We start from the raw sequence: 17,432 nt of genomic DNA on the forward strand, positions 1-17,432 counted from the left end.
CCTACCAATGATCTCAGATTTTAAAGAGTCATTAAAATTAATGACTTTTTACTTTTGTCATTAATAACTGATTTTCTAGAATTGACTGAATGGGTTTTTAGCATTGTAGAAACATACCCTTTCATTAGGTATAAAACTCAGCATAGTGTCTGATAAAGAACTTTCATACCTTGTTTCTACAGGGACATTTTTTCTTTAATGCCTGCTTTTTTTTTTTTTTTTATAATGTAATGGTTTATTTTTTTTTAAAGATTTATTTATTTATTCATACAGAACTGGGGTACAGGCCAGAGGCTCAGGGGCGGTGAGAGGCTTCACCAGAGACAGAGTGGGGAGCAGAACAGGCAGATTGACGAAGTACACTGCTGAGGGAAGCAGCGGGCGGGTCAGGAGAGGTCTGGCTCGCCATGTGGTCTCCTCCGGGCAGGCAGCAGGCGGGAATTGAACTCATGCGGAAGTGGCTTCAGATTCTCAGTGCTGTGCTTTAACCCGCTGCGCCACCAGGGAGGGCCCAATGCCTGCTTTTTAACTGTAATTAAGTGAGGATATTTGTGTCATTTTCCATAACGGCCTGTTTTAGATTAGGTCCACTTTATAAGTCCTGATTTTTTTTGAAAAATTATATTTCCAACAACAACTGTTCTGATCTTTTGGCTTCATAAGATTATCTGTTATTTGCAGGTCTTGAAAACTGAGTTTTGGTGAAAGTATGTTTGCAATAGTGATAGATAATTTTGTTGACATGTGTTTGACACTCAGTGAGTAATTGCTGAATTAAGCTCCTTCATTTGAACATCATATTTCATTAGCACCCCAGTGTACACTAATAGCAGGAAGGAGTTCAGAACATGAATTTATTCACCAAATGTAGATGAAGCATGGTCTGTGAGTCTGTCTCTACTACAAGTACTGAAGCACACCAATAAAGCAAATAGACGAAGTTCCATGTTCTCAGGGGGCGTTTGTTCTAGAGGCTTGTTAGAAGTAATACTAATGATGAGCTTTTGCTGATATACAAGTTGCTATGTCAAATGAAGGCTTTATTTAAAACCCAGCATTTTCTTAGTAAGACTATTTTCCTTGTAATTGGCTAACTTTATAGCGTGAGTTTCTAGTAAGTGTATTCCTCTTTTTCTCCCTTAGTAGTTTACCTGACTCTTTGGCCTTCATACAGTTGGTAGTGTCAGTATTGCACATTTTTGTTACAATTTCAAAAGAAGTAGCACAGAAAAACAAATTCCTAGTAATCTTGATATTTTCCTGTGTTCTGGTCATCGTGTGCATGACATGGGAAACTTATGTTCTCATTGCCTTTGGAATCTTTTATTTTTCTTCCCTGATGAGTAGAGATTAATGCCATTTTCTACCAAGGAATATCAGTCAACTTTTAAAATGCACTGTGGTGCTTTTCTTAGCACATGCTCTTGTCATTTGACTTTTCAAAAAGACCATGAATATTTAAAATTTTTAATAAATTGTGTTATGGATTTGAATCAAGTAATCAGTCATTTACATACCAAGCATACTTATTTGAAATGAGAACAATAGTATCATAAAGTCAGAATCATTTAGAGTTTGAAATAGACTGAAGATGATAGGGTTTAATTCTGTTATTTTTCAAATCTACACAGGAAGTGTGGAAAATAAATGGTATTGACTTACTCAGGTTCACAGACTCAGAAAAAAAAATAAGATTTTATAAAAACTTGCTTTTAAAACACTCTGATTATGGTCCTTTCCTGGTAGTGCGAGTTAAGCACAGAACTAAGATGCTAAAAGCCACACCAGCATGAGTTCAACTCCCACCCTGGAGGTGATCCACATGGCGCAGCAGACCTCTCCTGACCTGCCCGCTTCTCTCTTCAGCAGCATACATTTTCGATCTACCTGTTCTGCTCCCCACTCTGTCTCTGGTGAAGCCACTTACCGCCCTGCACCTCTAGACTGTACCCCAGTTCTGTATGTATAAATAAATAAATCTTAAAAAAAACGCACTCCAATTATAAAACTATTATTTATGGTATTATAAATTTGAAAAATTCAGGCTAGATAGGGAAGATGTTTTAAAATCTCTGACTAAATGTTACCATAGTTACAAAATTATTTTAAAAGATACATCTTTTGAATAATATAGTTTCATTCTGCAAGTAGTTTGTATTTTCCTTTTAAACACTCAAACATTATATGATAATCATACAATGAATGTACATCTGACTTAAAAATATAGGAGGGGGCCCTCCCTGGTGGTACAGCCAGTTAAAGCACAGCACTACGAAGCTAAAGCCACTTCAGCATGAGTTGGATCCCCACCCTGGAGGTGACCACATGGCGTGGCAGACCTCTCCTTGTCCCCCCACTGCTCCCCTCAGCAGTGTACTTCATTTGATCTGTCTGTTCTGCCCCCCACTCTGTCTCTGGTGAATCCTCTCACTGTCCCTGCACTGCTAGCCTGTACCCCAGTTCTGTATGCATGAATAAAAATAAATCTTTAAAAAATATATAGGAGGAAGTAGCTTATAAAATACATATCAAAACTGGATTTTTAATACAGATTTACAAATTATAATGAAATAAATGTAGAAGTAAATATAAATACTTCATATTTTGTGATAAATTCAAGTCAAGAGATAACAAACTGACAAGCTATGACAGTTGTGGACATACTATCTTGTTTCTCCTTGCCACATACATTCTGGATTATATTTTTCTTAAATCCTTAAGGAACTGCTCCATTGGTGATCCTTTTTCATTTATCATCATCTTTCTTTCAATCAACTCTTTCATCTCAGCACTAAAAATGTCCAGCTTTCACCCATCCTAAGCAAACAGCAAATAAACAAAACAATAACCACCATCTCCCATAAACCTGTCTCCTCTTTATCTCTCACTCTTCCATTCTGTCACTGAAAAGGAGGCCAGGAGAACTGGAGAAGCACTCATACTCAGTTGGGGCAAGTTGTATAATTTCTCTGTACCCCTACGGAATGGATAGTTTTATATTTCAGATACGTGAAATGACTTTAAAAAGGTAGTTGTATTAAATAACTTGTGATATATGGCCCTCCCTGGTGGCGCAGCGGGTTAAAGCACTGCACTAAGAAACTGAGGCCACTTCCGCAGCATGAGTTCGATCCCCGCCTGCCCCGGAGGCGACCGCATGGCGCGGCAGACCTCTCCTCACCCGCCTGCTGCTCCCCTCAGCAGTGTGCTTCGTCCATCTGCCTGTTCTGCTTCCCGCTCTGTCTCTGGTGAATCCTCTCACCTTCCACGTCTCTGGCCTGTACCCCAGTTCTGTACAAATAAATAAATAAATCTTAAAACAAAATAAAACAAAAAAAAAAACTTGTGATATTTCTGTCATGTCGAGAATTAAATAAATCTAAGTGAGATTACAATGATAGCCCTTACCAGTTATGGTTCTATCATTAATTTTAGGGCGTTCTGGACTAATTCTAAGGTGTATTTGATAAAACAGAACTAATATAGCCATGATTTCATTTCATTCATTTATTTTGAGATTATATTCCATCTCAGGTTCCTAATGGTGAGAGAGATATAGCAAACACAAGTTATTTTAAATTAGAATCAAGGGCATAATCTCTTTTTTATAGTAGGTCTTGAGGAACATGTCAGTGTTCTTTTATTACAATGTTAGTGAAAGAAAAAAGTCAATTCCCACGGGGACCACTGTCTCTGTGGGGTTCGCATTTCTTCTGCCAGGGACAGTGGCTGTCTCTCTAACCCCTAGATGTGCACATCAGATTTATTATAGCATCTGAGTTGTCCCACTGTGAGTGTGCATTTGTGTGTCCTGCAGTGGATCGGTTGGGTCTTGCCTTGTGCTCTGAGCTATCGAGAGAAGTTTCTGGAATTCCATGAGCTGGAACTGGAATAAGTGGGTTAGAAAATGAATGAATTAATGAATACAAATTACTGCTTAGATGTAGAACTGCTGTGGCTCTTTATTTAGATGCTCTGGTGATTAAAAACATATATATATATATATATATATATATGTCCTAAGAAATTAGCTTTTGTTTATACCAATTAGCCTATCTTAAAATTGTTTCATGAACGTGTTGATTCACTTAAAGTCAGTTTCCAAGAACCTATTGAGAATACTGAGTAAAGGCTTACTGTGAACTCTTTGTGCTACTGAAAAGGAAGATTAGACATGCAGTTTGCTGGAACTGAACTTACCCCTAAAGTTTTCTGAAAGAGAACCAAAACCAGAAATCTTACTCTCTTACTAAGAGAATAACAAATTGGTTACCAATAGTCATTTGTGTAACATTAGAAAGAACAATGTCCATCGGTCTACCCCTTTTTAAAATTTTAAAATAATAGGTTATTTTTACATGATTTTGTGCCTTTTTCCATGTCAGTTGTAATCCCCATGGGCTTCCCATCACTACATCACCCGTGTGCCATCAATTGATCTACCCCTTTTCACAATGAAACATGGGGCCAGAGGCAATCGCCCAAGATTATTTTTTGTTTTTAGAACTGGAATCCTTTCTCCAAATGAAATCAGCTCAGAAGTTCAAAATACAGAACATATAAAACAGCAAGTGCTGTTTTTGCCATGACAGGAGGTACCTCAGAGCCTTACCTTTCCACCCTGTGACACTTCAGCTGTTGCCCAAGGGGTCTTGGTGACAGCCTCAGCAATAGGAGTCAGAAGCCACTAGAGAAAATAGTCACTTACGTTCCACAGCAGCTGAACCTCTTCTATTTTGATTTTGTATTTTGCTGTTGTTTTTGTCAGCATTTAATAAATAAATACAAATAAAATGTCCACTAGATGGCAGTAGATCAAATCTTTGGTCTAATAGTTTCCATTAATCTTTAGTTCAATATTGAAACACATATTTAGATTACTTATGAAACTTTCAGAAGAATTTTATTTTATCTATTTTATCATATTTTATACTTAAATTATCACTTGATGTTATCCTGTTTTCAAGATAATGGAATTATTGGGTAATTCAGAGTTTACGATACCTGGTAAAATATTACTTGTTCTAGTCATGAGCATTTTTTTTAATTGCATAATGTGCATTTATGTGAATATTTAAATTTATTAGTAATATCTTCTGGTTTAACAGCTGAATCTTAAGCCCAAAGGTGATGATAACCTGGTGGCCATTTTCTGTCCCCTACTACCTGCCCTCTCCCACAGTCTGAAATGCCTTGAATGGCAGGAGTCTGCTTTATGTTCTGCAATGACATTGTAAGGAGAACATGATTTCAGGATGTATTAAGTGATGGTGATTTGCGATAGCATACTAAGGAAGTAAGATAGCCCAGGAATTTTCTTGGTCTTTCCAAGGTCGAATATATAACAGTTTCATGGAGGAACAGACAAAACAACTTCTTTCATCAGGATTTACTAGGTTTTCTAGTACCTTACAATTCTGGTATCTACCTGCTCAATCTCAGTGCCCCTTAAGTTGCCTCCAACTCCTCTTTTTTTGGGTTTTGTTTTGTTGTGGTGGGGGGATTCTTATTTATATTCGAGAGAAGAACTGATTGAATCGTTTGAACCAACCTTCCCTGGATCAGTTCTTTATAAAGCCCTGACTACATTTACATAATGCTGGCTGTGTCCCATTAAGGACAGTTTATCCAAAGGAAAAGTTAAGGTAAAAGAGCAGTGCATTTGACTGTCTGCAAGGTGAAATTAGTAACAGCTCCCCATTTTTCTCTCAGAATTGTCCCTATTAGGATGATAAATTACATGATTACCTGAAAACAGTCATCTTTGCCTTGAGCACTACTGTCTGCTCTTCAGGTCAGGGTCATGTGGCATAAGATTGAGCTAATGTGGAAAGAACTGCCTAAGGCTGCTTTCCTAGGAAGGAACTGTGGGCCACAGGCACTTGAATGGTATAAACTGCTTGTGATATCATCTTGAGACTAATGGCAAAGAGAATTTAAAGAAGAGTGAAGAGTGCTAACTTTTAAATCCTGGTATTTACCTCATTAATTCAAATTCTACCTGCTAGATACAGTCTTTTTTGAAAGAACTGTGGAAAAGAGAATATGATTTTCATTAAAAAATAAGGATATTGGGCCCTCCCTGGTGGTGCAGTGGGTTAAAGCACAGCACTGAGAAGCTTAAGCCACTTCCGCATGAGTTCGATTCCCGCCTGCTGGGAGGTGACCACATGGCGCGGCAGACCTCTCCTGACCCTCCCGCTGCTCCCCTCAGCAGTGTACTTCGTCGATCTGCCTGTTCTGCTCCCCACTCTGTCCCTGGTGAATCTTCTCACCCTCCACATCTCTGGCCTGTACCCCAATTCTGTATGAATAAATAAAATCTTTAAAAAAAAAAATAAGGATATTGTGGACCCTCCTGGTGGTGCAACCGGTTAAGGCACAGTGCTGCAAGCTAGCTGTAGCTACTTCAAGAGACCTCGATTTCCTGCCAGGGAGGTGACCACATGGCGCAACAGACTTCTGCCCGCCCGCTGCTCCCCTCAGCAGTGTGCTTCATCACTCTGCCTGTTTTTGCTCCCTGCTCTCTCTCTAATGAATCCTTTCACCACCTCTGCCCCTCTGGCCTGTACCCCAGTTCTGTATGCATAAATAAGTAAATATTTAAAATAAAATGGCACTCTTAAAAAAAAATAAGGATATTGTAAACTAGAAAAGAATTTAAGTGGGTTTCCAGTATTGCCTTAGAGAAAAGTCCAAAATTAGAGATGACTAGTTTACCATTTCTTATGCTTATGTGGTAGGGTGAGTCTTTTAATTATCATTCAAGAATAATTCACATTACCGCTAAATGTATGGAAGGTGGTTATCTTTCTACCTGTCATTACTCAAAATTCTCTTACATAATCATGTCTTTAAGTGTTTAAATGCTTTTCTTCTTAAGTTAGTTCTCTGTGAGTTGATTTGAATATAGTTAATATAACAACTTAAAGATTTCAGATTTTTTTTTCCCTTTAGACAGATTAATACTAAGCATATATTAAGTGACCTGTTTTACCTAGAGACTGAATGGTCTTGTTTTTCAGAATGTACAGAGTTCTCCCGCCCCCACCCCCCACCCCCAGAGGACAATGATGAACTTTTGGCCTAAATCCATGTGGAGATAAATTGTAACTTACAGTTACATGACATGATAATGTCATGAATCTTTGTTTCCTGGCTAACAGAATGGGGTTCTAAAGGCATTTGTGCAAAGCTTTTTCTATGCTAGTCATTTATTTATCATAGTTTGGACACCATCATGTAGACTTGAAAGGCAGTGAACATAACTTCACAAATATTATGATTTTTAAGTGTAGAAAAAGCCACTTATTTGTCTTAAAATCTCCTGTGTTTTTTTTATCTGAAAGATTCACTTCTTTTGACCAAATCTCATTTCACTTTCCTCATGTGGACAACCAAAGTGTTTTATTTTCTTTTTTTTTTTTAATGAAGATTTACTTATTTATGGATGTAAGATCTGGGTATAGATGAGAGATGTGGGGTGGCAGAGACAGAGTGGGGAGCAGAACAGGTTGATTGACTGAAATACACTGCTGGCGGAGCAGCAGGTGAGGCAGGAGAGGTCTGGAGCACCATGTGGGTCAGCTCCCTCGCTGGGGATAGAACTCGTGTTGCAGTGATCGTGGATAGCTCATAATGCTGATACTTAATCTCTTACACCAGCAAGGAGACCCAACTAGTGTTGATTTCTTAGCTTCAAGCTCGGTGGTACCATGTAACTAGTTCTGGCCAGATCTCATCCAATTCACTTGCTTAACAGCCTTGAAGGCAAGTGGTTCTCAAGATGGAAACAGCTTGGATTCCAAAGTCTCTGCTTAGAAAGAAGCTATCCTAAAAAAAAAAAAAAAAGGAAAGAAGCTACCCTGAAGTGAAACAGATTTGAGATGAGATATTCTTTAATAAGTTAAGTCACTGAAATATCAGGATTATTTGCTATTGTGTTCTAACCTGTTTCTTCTTGACTAACATAGGGAATATATGATTTTTTTTGTAATTAAATTTTATTTTTTCTTAGTCTATCAGGCAAGAATTGATTAAGACAAGTTATTACTTCAAAGACAAAATACATGAAATGAGACTACCATGTATGTAATTTTTTTTAAGGATTATTTATTTATTCATACAGAGCTGGGGTATAGGCCAGAGATGTGGAGGGTGAAAGGATTCACCAGGGACAGAATGGGGAGCAGAACAGACAGATCTATGAAGTACACTGCTGAGGGGAGCAGCGGGCGGGTCAGGAGAGGTCTGCCACGCCATGTGGTCACCTCCAGGGCAGGCAGGGATCAAACTCATGTGGAAGTGGCTTAAGCTTCTCAGTGCTGTGCTTTAACCCGCTGTGCCACCAGGGAGGGCCTTAATTTTTAATTTGACTAAATTGTGGTAATTTGTCCAGAGCCAGTATGATTTTGGTCACTCAATAAAATCTGTACGATTTTTATAAGAGAAGGAAATTATGTAATATTTTATAGTTTGTGCTTTGAAAGATCAAATCTTAATTTTATAGTGTTGTTTTTATTTGCAGTGCACTGGTTTTCTGGAACTAGAACAATCACTACGTGTCTTTGATGTGTAATCTCTTTTAGTCTCCTAGCCATACCACCCTGAACATGCCCGATCTCATTTCATCTCGGAAACTAAGCAGGGTTGGGCCTGGTTAGTACCTGAATGGGAGACAAGTAAGCTCATTTAGCACGGGCACATGTAAGTTCACTGTATAAATACAGCAGCTACAACTCTGTCCTGGTTTTGTTAGAACAGTCTCAGTGAATGCTCAGCATCTCCTTTCATGCAAAAAGTGTAGTGAATTGGATGATACATTATATTGATAGTTTGTCCAGGAGACTGCACTGCTCAGTGATAGTTTGGAAAACGTGCATCTGGTACAGCTAAATTCCTTTCTCATTTCTGTGGTGTACATGCATGAAAATAATGTTCTACGGGGATGTTAGTTGCCCAGGCCAAACCAAAAAATATTTTTTAATTCATAACTGGGCCATACATAGTGATTAGTAAATGCAAAATAAAAGTTTGTAGGGCTTGGCCCTCCCTGGTGGCGCAGCTGGTTAAAGCACAGCACTGAGAAGCTAAAGCCACTTCCGCATGAGTTCGATCCCCGCCTGCCCCCGAGGAGACCACATGGCGTGGCAGACCTCTCCTGACCCTCCCGCTGCTCCCCTCAGCAGTGTACTTCCTCGACCTGCCTGTTCTGCTCCCGACTCTGTCTCTGGTGAAGCCTCTCGCCACCCCTGAGCCTCTGGCCTGTACCCCAGTTCTGTATGAACAAATAAATAAATCTTTAAAAAAAAATTTTGTAGGGCTTTATGGATTGGCTCATACACCTAATCATCATGTATAGAAAACACTGTAGCAATAAAAACTGTGGTCTAGTTTCAATAACTAACCAATGAGTTTAGAACAGAGCTTCTTTTTCGTTTGGGCATAACTAATAGTTTTTAAATATAGCTTTTAGTAGTAGTAGTAGTAGTAATACTATTTTATTTTTTTAGTATGGAAATTTTTGAACATACCAAAAGTGATATTATATTATGCCATCAAGTAGCTGTTACTCCATACTCAACAGCCATTGGCTATTACACAGTTCTATCCAGTCTGTGCTCCCAGTCTCATTTTTCCTTCTATGTTGTTTTGAAGTAAAACCAGACATCATTTTACCATTATACATTTTAGCACTTATCTCCAAATGTAAATGATAAATGTAGTTTTCATACAATAATATATATTTCACAAGTATTTGTCAAAATGGTTTTGGTTGAAGCTTAACATGTCGACATTTAGCCACATTAAATGGATCCTAACTCTTTGGCTCACAACCTCCTCATTTCACCTTTATCAGAACAAATTACCTTTAAACATTCCAAAGGTAAACTCTAAATTTCCCTTTAGACAAGTTAGAAGTATGTGTACACACTCCAACCCCGAGATCAAGGGGCTGCGAAGATGTGTCCCACAGCTGTCTCCCTTTGAAGTTCTCTGCTCTGACACTTCAGATAACAGCATAACTCAGGTTTCCAGGGAACTAAACAGTCAACTCTTCAAAGAAGAGGTGAATGCCTTAAGTTGACAGGTTCACTTCAAGAAGGTAATCCTAATAAATGAAACGTACAGAGCAATTGTTAGGCAAGCTAAAAAGAAAACAAAAAAGAAAGCCTCTTACTGACCTGTTTATTGAGATGGAAATAGCATATTGTATTTTCTTTATGCTAAATCAATTCCTCTATAATTCTGGTATATGTTTAGTTGAATTATGTGATAAGAAAAGTATTCCCTTTCTGTTTCATTCTTCAGAATACAATCAAACCCTACCTCTGATTTGTTTAAAAAGAGAAAGGCAAGCTTCATTTTTTATGTCAACTAGTAGTTGAAACAGAAAAGAGGGAAATTAATTTATGTTATTCAGCTTATATGTGTTAGTGAAATTAGCAGAGTTTGAAACATTGCAATAGACTGTGTGTGTATGTGTGTGTGAGTACAGGTGGCATTTAATTTCAATTAAACATTTTATTTTCATTCTGGGCAGAAGTAAAGAGGATTAAAAGAATCAGCTTGTTTCTACCATTAGGAAACATAAAACCCAGGTCAAATCTTGATTCCTTAAAAATGAAATAATGATTAACAATAATAATAATGATAATAATATTTAATTTGTAAACTTACTTAAAAAATTTAACCATCTATATAAAGAGGTGTTTCAAATACCAGCTGTTTTCTGTATATGTGCCATAAAATACTCCAACTTGAGGTGTACAATTTGTTGTTTTGACAAATATAGACTTGTATAAACAACACCATAATGACAGAGAACATTCTATCATCTGCCAAAATTCCCTCATGTCTCTGTGATCTATCTCCTCTATTCACCTTAATTTTCTGTTACTGACATATATCATGTCATTACAGTTTTGCATTTTCTAAAATTTCGTGTCAATGGATCATGCTGTATTTACTAATATCTGTCTAACTTTTCTTTACTCCATATAGTGTTTATGATTCATGCACACTGTTAGGGCATCCTTAAGTCACCCCTAACTACTGCTTAGTTGTATTCTGTGTTAACATGCCACCACTTAATGTGAATTGATATTATTTCTAGTTTGGGGAAATAAAGCTTCTGTAAATATTTAGGTGCAGGTCTATGTGTGGACAAGCTTTTATTTATCAGAGATGATTGTATAGAAATAGGATTGCATGGTAAGCTTTTAAAGAATTTTCTAGGAATTTCTTCCCAAAGTGACTGACTATCGCATTTGTAGTCCCTCCAGGTGGTTGTATCAGTTGCTCATTTAAAAGTTGCTCATGCACATTTGATATGGGCAATCATTAAAAAAATTCTAGCTCTTCTAGTTTGTGGATTACTATCTAATTGAGACCTTCATTTGTACTTCCTTAAGGAGCAGTATTTTTAGCACGTTTCTTTGTAGTTTTGTCCATGTGCATATTTTCTTCAGTGATACTCCTGTTAAAATCTTTTGCTCATGTTATTGTATTTTCCTTATTGTTGAACTTTTTGAATTCTTTAAACATATTTTCTATAAATTATTTATCATACATGTTTCTGAATGTTTCTGTCTGTGGTTTGTCTTTTAATTATCTAAAGCATTTTAAGTATCAAAAGCTTTTTATATTGGTAATGTCCAATTAACAATTTCTATTTCACAATTTTTATTTTTCTGTTCTGCATAGAAATTCTTTGCCTAATACAGTATCAGCAAAGTCTTTGCTTACACTTTCTTCACCAGGTTGTATAATTTTAGTTATTATATTTAGTTCTATGAGCCATTCATGTTAACATTAGTAGTGATGTTATGTAGTATCAAGGGTTTTTGTTTTTCCTATATAGACCGATTTACTCCAGCATCTTTTTCTGAAGACTACATTTTCTCTGTTAAATTACTTAGGTACTGTTGTCAGGAGTTAATTGATTAGCTGTATGGGTTCCCTATTTTCTATTGATTTGATTGATAAACTAATCTTTAATATTTTTTTTTTCTTTTGCAACATGTAACCTACTGTTAGTATCATCCAGTGTATTTTCACTTCAGATATAGTATTTCCATCTGTAGACATTCCATTCCTGCCTTTTTAATACCTTCTGTTTCTTTTTACATTAAAGTTTATGATTTTCTGTTTCTTGAATCCTTGATATATATCACAGAGCTGTTACAAAATACTTTTAAATACTTCCCAAATCACTGTCACTGATGGGTTTTTTCACAAAGTCTTTTCACCTCAGCCTCTCTGCTTATGCTGTCTGGAATTCCTCCACCTGTCCCCATCCCTACTTTCTGCTAACTTCTGTCATTTCGGTCTGAATAATTACCTCTTTGCTTTGTTTCTACTTTGGTTCCTGTTCATCTGTCTTCTCTTCTCTGCACAATTCCAATGGATGCTTACGAAGTAAGAGTTTGATTAGAATATTACTTCCTGTTTAAAAACACTTGATGTCTAAGTGAAATTCATAGTATGTCTAATTGTCATGTTCTTGTTCCTACAAACAAGTAACTTAATTCTATTACTAGTAAATACATTAATTTACTAAATCAGTAGCATTTGTGTTTTTTAATCATTTAGAAGCATACATTCATGTACTCATAAAAGACACACTATATTTGCCTAAAACAAGTTTCAAAAAATACTCACCTTTTCTACACAGACACATATTCACATACTCATAGGTCACATCATGCATTTTCTAGATATTTAACACATACTTCTTCTTAATTGCATGGACCAGGATTTTGCTTTGTTTTGTTTTATACCATTCTGTAAAATTACTAAGAGTCACATCTCAATAAATTCATATACTACACCATAGCTACTACCAAAATTCTAATAATCTTTACAACTATTAAATTGAACCTTTTACCAGTTCCTCTTTCTCTCTTCCATGCTTCCTTTCCATAGGTGCTATTGATTATAGTTGGCAAACAACATTCTGTATGTTTAGTGGGTGGCATATGATTCGACTTAGATACATCTATGTCATGATTACTAAATGTAATGATTACTAAAGTAAGTTAACAATCATAATCTTATATAGAGAAGGAGATAGAAAAAAGTTTTTCATGGTGACAAAAACTCTGATAATTTCCATAAATACCATGTACTAATATTAACTAAAGTCATAATGTATATTATCTCCCCACTACTTAATTTTAATTGTAAGTTTGTACCTTTAGATCACCTTCGTCTGATTTCCTCCACTCTTTACCTCTGGTAACCATAAAACTGGCCTATTTTTCTATGAGTATGGATTTTTTTAGACTTTTTAGCTCTTTGTCCAGCATGGAGCAAAGGTGAGGGAAAACTGTGTTGTACATCTATAACTGTAACAGATAAGGCAATAGAGGCTTTTAGGTGCTTTAGAGAAAAAATAAGCAGGACAGAGAGAAGAGGTAAGGGGTGAGAGACTATTTCAAGTAGGATAGTTTAGAAAGACCTGAGTAGAGACTTACCACTGACTGCAGCAGTCAGGATAAGACTTTGCAGGCTCAAGGAGGAGCGAGGTCTACCCGTAAGTGGCAAGTTTAAGTAAAACCAAGGAGGCCAGCTTGGTGACAGGCAAGAACTTCTGGCAATGGAATCACAGCTGTAACCAAAGTCAGTACATTGACTTTATTAAGAGGGCTTTGAGGAGTGACATCATCTGGCCTATATTTAGGAAGAGTCACTTCAGCTATTGTGTTGAGTTACAAACTGCAGAGACAAGGGGAAATTAGGAAGATGTGTACGTGTGTGTGTGTGTGTGAATATATTATTTACAGATCTCATATTTGCAAATTTACATCCTTGGAAAATTTATTTATAACTCCCCAATCAAGGAGAATTGGGGGATTTTGAGGTGCTTCTCAGTAACTCCTCAGGACCAGCATGGTGAGAATGTTGAAACATTTGAGATCATGTAGAGACCACTCTACTTTTGTTTCATTTTTCAAACAGTAAATGAGTGCCATTTTTATGGTATACAAGGTGCCGTGTTGACTGTCTTTTTTTAAATGTTGAAGCACTGTCCATTGTTCCGAAGCTCAAGAAGGCTGTGCTGTGCCATAAAGAGGAAATGCATTGCATTACATCAGCTCCATTCATGCATGGGTGGTAGTGCTGTAAGTTGATAATGAATCGACAGTATGATGCAGTCAAACAAAGGAGGAGGAAATGAATGCTCTGTGTACGAGATCCTTACAGGAAGTGCTAAAGTCACATCTGTAGTGCAGACTAATGCCATGGAGAAGATAAATTGGCCAAAAATGTGGCCACAGCACTGTGGTGAAGCTCAAGGCCTCAGAATTGATTGTCTTGTTACCCAGGGCTAGGAAAATGTGTAAATTCTCAGCTAGTGCTGACTGACTCACATTTCAAAATCCCATGTGGCCTGAGGAATACTGAACATACAACAAGAAATATTATAGGTCAGGAAGAATGGGAATTTAGAAAATGTCTATTAAATATTATACAGGAAAAGGTTTCTAAGGAAGACTAAGCACTCGATACTGCTGGGCTGACAGGTTTTTTTTTTTTCTTTTTTTTAAAGATTTATTTATTTATTCATACAGAACTGGGGTACAGGCCAGAGATGCGGAGGGTGAGAGGATTCACCAGAGACAGAGTGGGGGGCAGAACAGGCAGATTGACGAAGTACACTGCTGAGGGGAGCAGCGGGCGGGTCAGGAGAGGTCTGCCACGCCATGTGGTCACCTCCGGGGCAGGCGGGAATCGAATTCATGCGGAAGCGGCTTTAGATTCTCATTGCTGTGCTTTAACCCGCTGCGCCACCAGGGAGGGCCCACGGGCTGACAGGTTTTACAAAGATAATCTATGGAATTCAAATGTCCTACAAAATTCCCAGATTTCAGTCATTTGGAGAAGATTCAGTTAATTATTTGTGAGAAATGTTCATTGAATAAGGTGTGTTTATATGGAAACCCATGTAAAACAAAGGGTATGCTTTGATCTGTTGACAAAAAAAAAAAAAATGTAACCAGACATTTGCAGGAACATAATCCTGTATTTCCCCTAGGAGGAATGCTTCAAAATTAACTACTTCAGTGTTTACAGTGGCATTTTAGTGCATAATTAACACAAATTAATAGAATGAACCGTGTGTGTGTGTGTGTGTTTGGCATAACCATATGGAAGGGATGCACAACATTGGCTCTCATCAAGCCAAGAGAGAAGATCTCAGAAGAACCACTCCATGAGCATCTTGACCTTAGACTTCCAGTTTCCAGAACTGTGAGGAAATGAATTTAATTGTTTAAGACAGCCTTAGCAGATTAATACAATATATGTCAAGCAAGTGTGTTAGTGGCTTGGAATAGGCATCTATTCTGTGGTGGTAGCTTGGACCTCATGATACATACTTGAATTTGGGGTATATTTTGAAGTCAGAGCTTGAGGCCAGTTGATATAGAATTAAATATTTCTAAGTAATTGCCTATTTTGGTTTCTCCTGCTAGTCACATGTTGTATCATTTTCCTAAGAAAATAATTCTTATAATAGGAGGAAAATGAGACCAGACTAGTTGTAGCCCTGAAACACTAGTTGTAGTTTGGCAGAACCAGTAAAAGCAAAGTGTTGTTCAGAACAGTTTGATAGTGTAGTACAGGATATGAATGTTCAGGATCTCAGTTTTTACATTTTTATCAGAAAACTTAGCTTTGAAGCATTAACTTTTTTGTAAAAGAAAAATAACTTATTGCTATAAATATTATTTTTCATGGCTCTCTGTTCAGTAGAATTAAAATCACACCATAATTCAATTTTGGAATGTGTAAGTACAGGATGAATCTTAAAACCTACTAGTATATTAACTGTATTCATAACTAAAATTACCTGAAAAAGCCAATTATTTACTGGATATTAGGTCTGTTAGAGTTTACAAAAGCAGATTTTCTTTGAATTACTATTTAAGGCTTATTGTTTTTAAAATCTGTAAAAATCAATTATAATTACATAATTTAGAAAATGTACTCTGAAAAGTCATTTCTGCTTATTTTTACTTCTGCCATTAAAACTTTCAGTTTTATTATTTGGAAATGCATTTTGAAGTAATACAATTTTTTTGGTTAAATAGTATTTTGTTAGATTTATCTTGGAGTAACTTTTAGGAGAAACATTTTTATCCGTTCAATTTATATCTTCTTTAATGCACTCTAGATGTTTCCCTTTAATAAGAGACCAAATTAAGTCTTAACTTTGCTGTTGTTCTCTTATCTCCAATTATCATTGTGACTTTTTATATTAATAGGATTATGTGGCTACAAAATAAGGTTCTTTTCACAATAATTGCCAGCATTCTAAAGCTATGCAATTCTCTCTGTGTTCATGTGTGTTCTCATCCATTGTACTATATCTTATTTATTTATAGTGAGGGAAAAATTCTATTGAAATTAGCCAAGTCTCCAACCCCAGAGTTACTTTGCTAATTAAATGAACATTTTTAGTGGTAGAATGGGTTTCCTAACAATTGTTTCTTTCTCACTTACCTGTACTGTAAGTTATCAAGTGCCTATTAAAGCTCAGCTGTCTGGAATGAAAACAAGAAATGCTGAAGGAAACTAAAGAAGCAAGGGAATGTGAATCAACACCAGTCCCTTTCTTAACCCACCTTCTAAAAGAAATGAGGATCTCCCTTTAGATCATGATGTTTTTCCTTATAAGAGGAAAAATGGGCCAAAAGGCCAATCATTTTTGGATTTAGTCTTTCAGCAGCAAACATTGGGGCAATCTCCAAGTTGGGCAATGTTCAGAGATATCAGAATGTACCTGCCGTTAAAAGGAAGCCTGATTTTTCCACTTAAAATGAATTTGCAAGCCTGTGAGGTAAGCGGTCACAATATACACCAACGTGTATAAGCTTAGGATAAAAGAGAGAGAGAAGTGGAGAAAAAATCGGAAGTTATTCTTGTCTTGGGAGATAGTTATCAATTTCTTTTTTGCAGGATGAGAAGTTCAATAGTGTCTGTATTTACTCAGAGAGAGAAGAAACTGCTGGAAAGACCCTCTTACATTTCAGCTCATAGAGTATGAAGAAAGTTTTCCCAAATCCTGGAATATTTGTTTGATAGTCAATGAAACTCATTGAAATACCTAGTCCATGTTATCTTATTGCATAGCTTTATTCTTTATAGCTAAATGTTATTTAGGACAAGTACTTCTATCTAAGCTTTCAGACTTTTATATGAGTTTAATTGTTCCCTACTTTTCAGTCTTCCAGTTATCTTTATTGACTGCTTGCTCTTGCCACAGATTATCTCTCATTGTACTCTAGACACAATGTGCTTGGAGTTTGACTGGCAGTCTTTGAGTAATAGCTGTTGACTTATTATTCATTTTTTTTGAAGGCTTGTAGGTTTGATGTACACCCCTTTACAAATTATAACCTGATGACACATACTCATGAACCAGG

Source organism: Condylura cristata, unplaced genomic scaffold, assembly GCF_000260355.1.
Source record: "Condylura cristata isolate star-nosed mole 26May11 unplaced genomic scaffold, ConCri1.0 scaffold00003, whole genome shotgun sequence".
Taxonomy (NCBI): domain Eukaryota; kingdom Metazoa; phylum Chordata; class Mammalia; order Eulipotyphla; family Talpidae; genus Condylura; species Condylura cristata.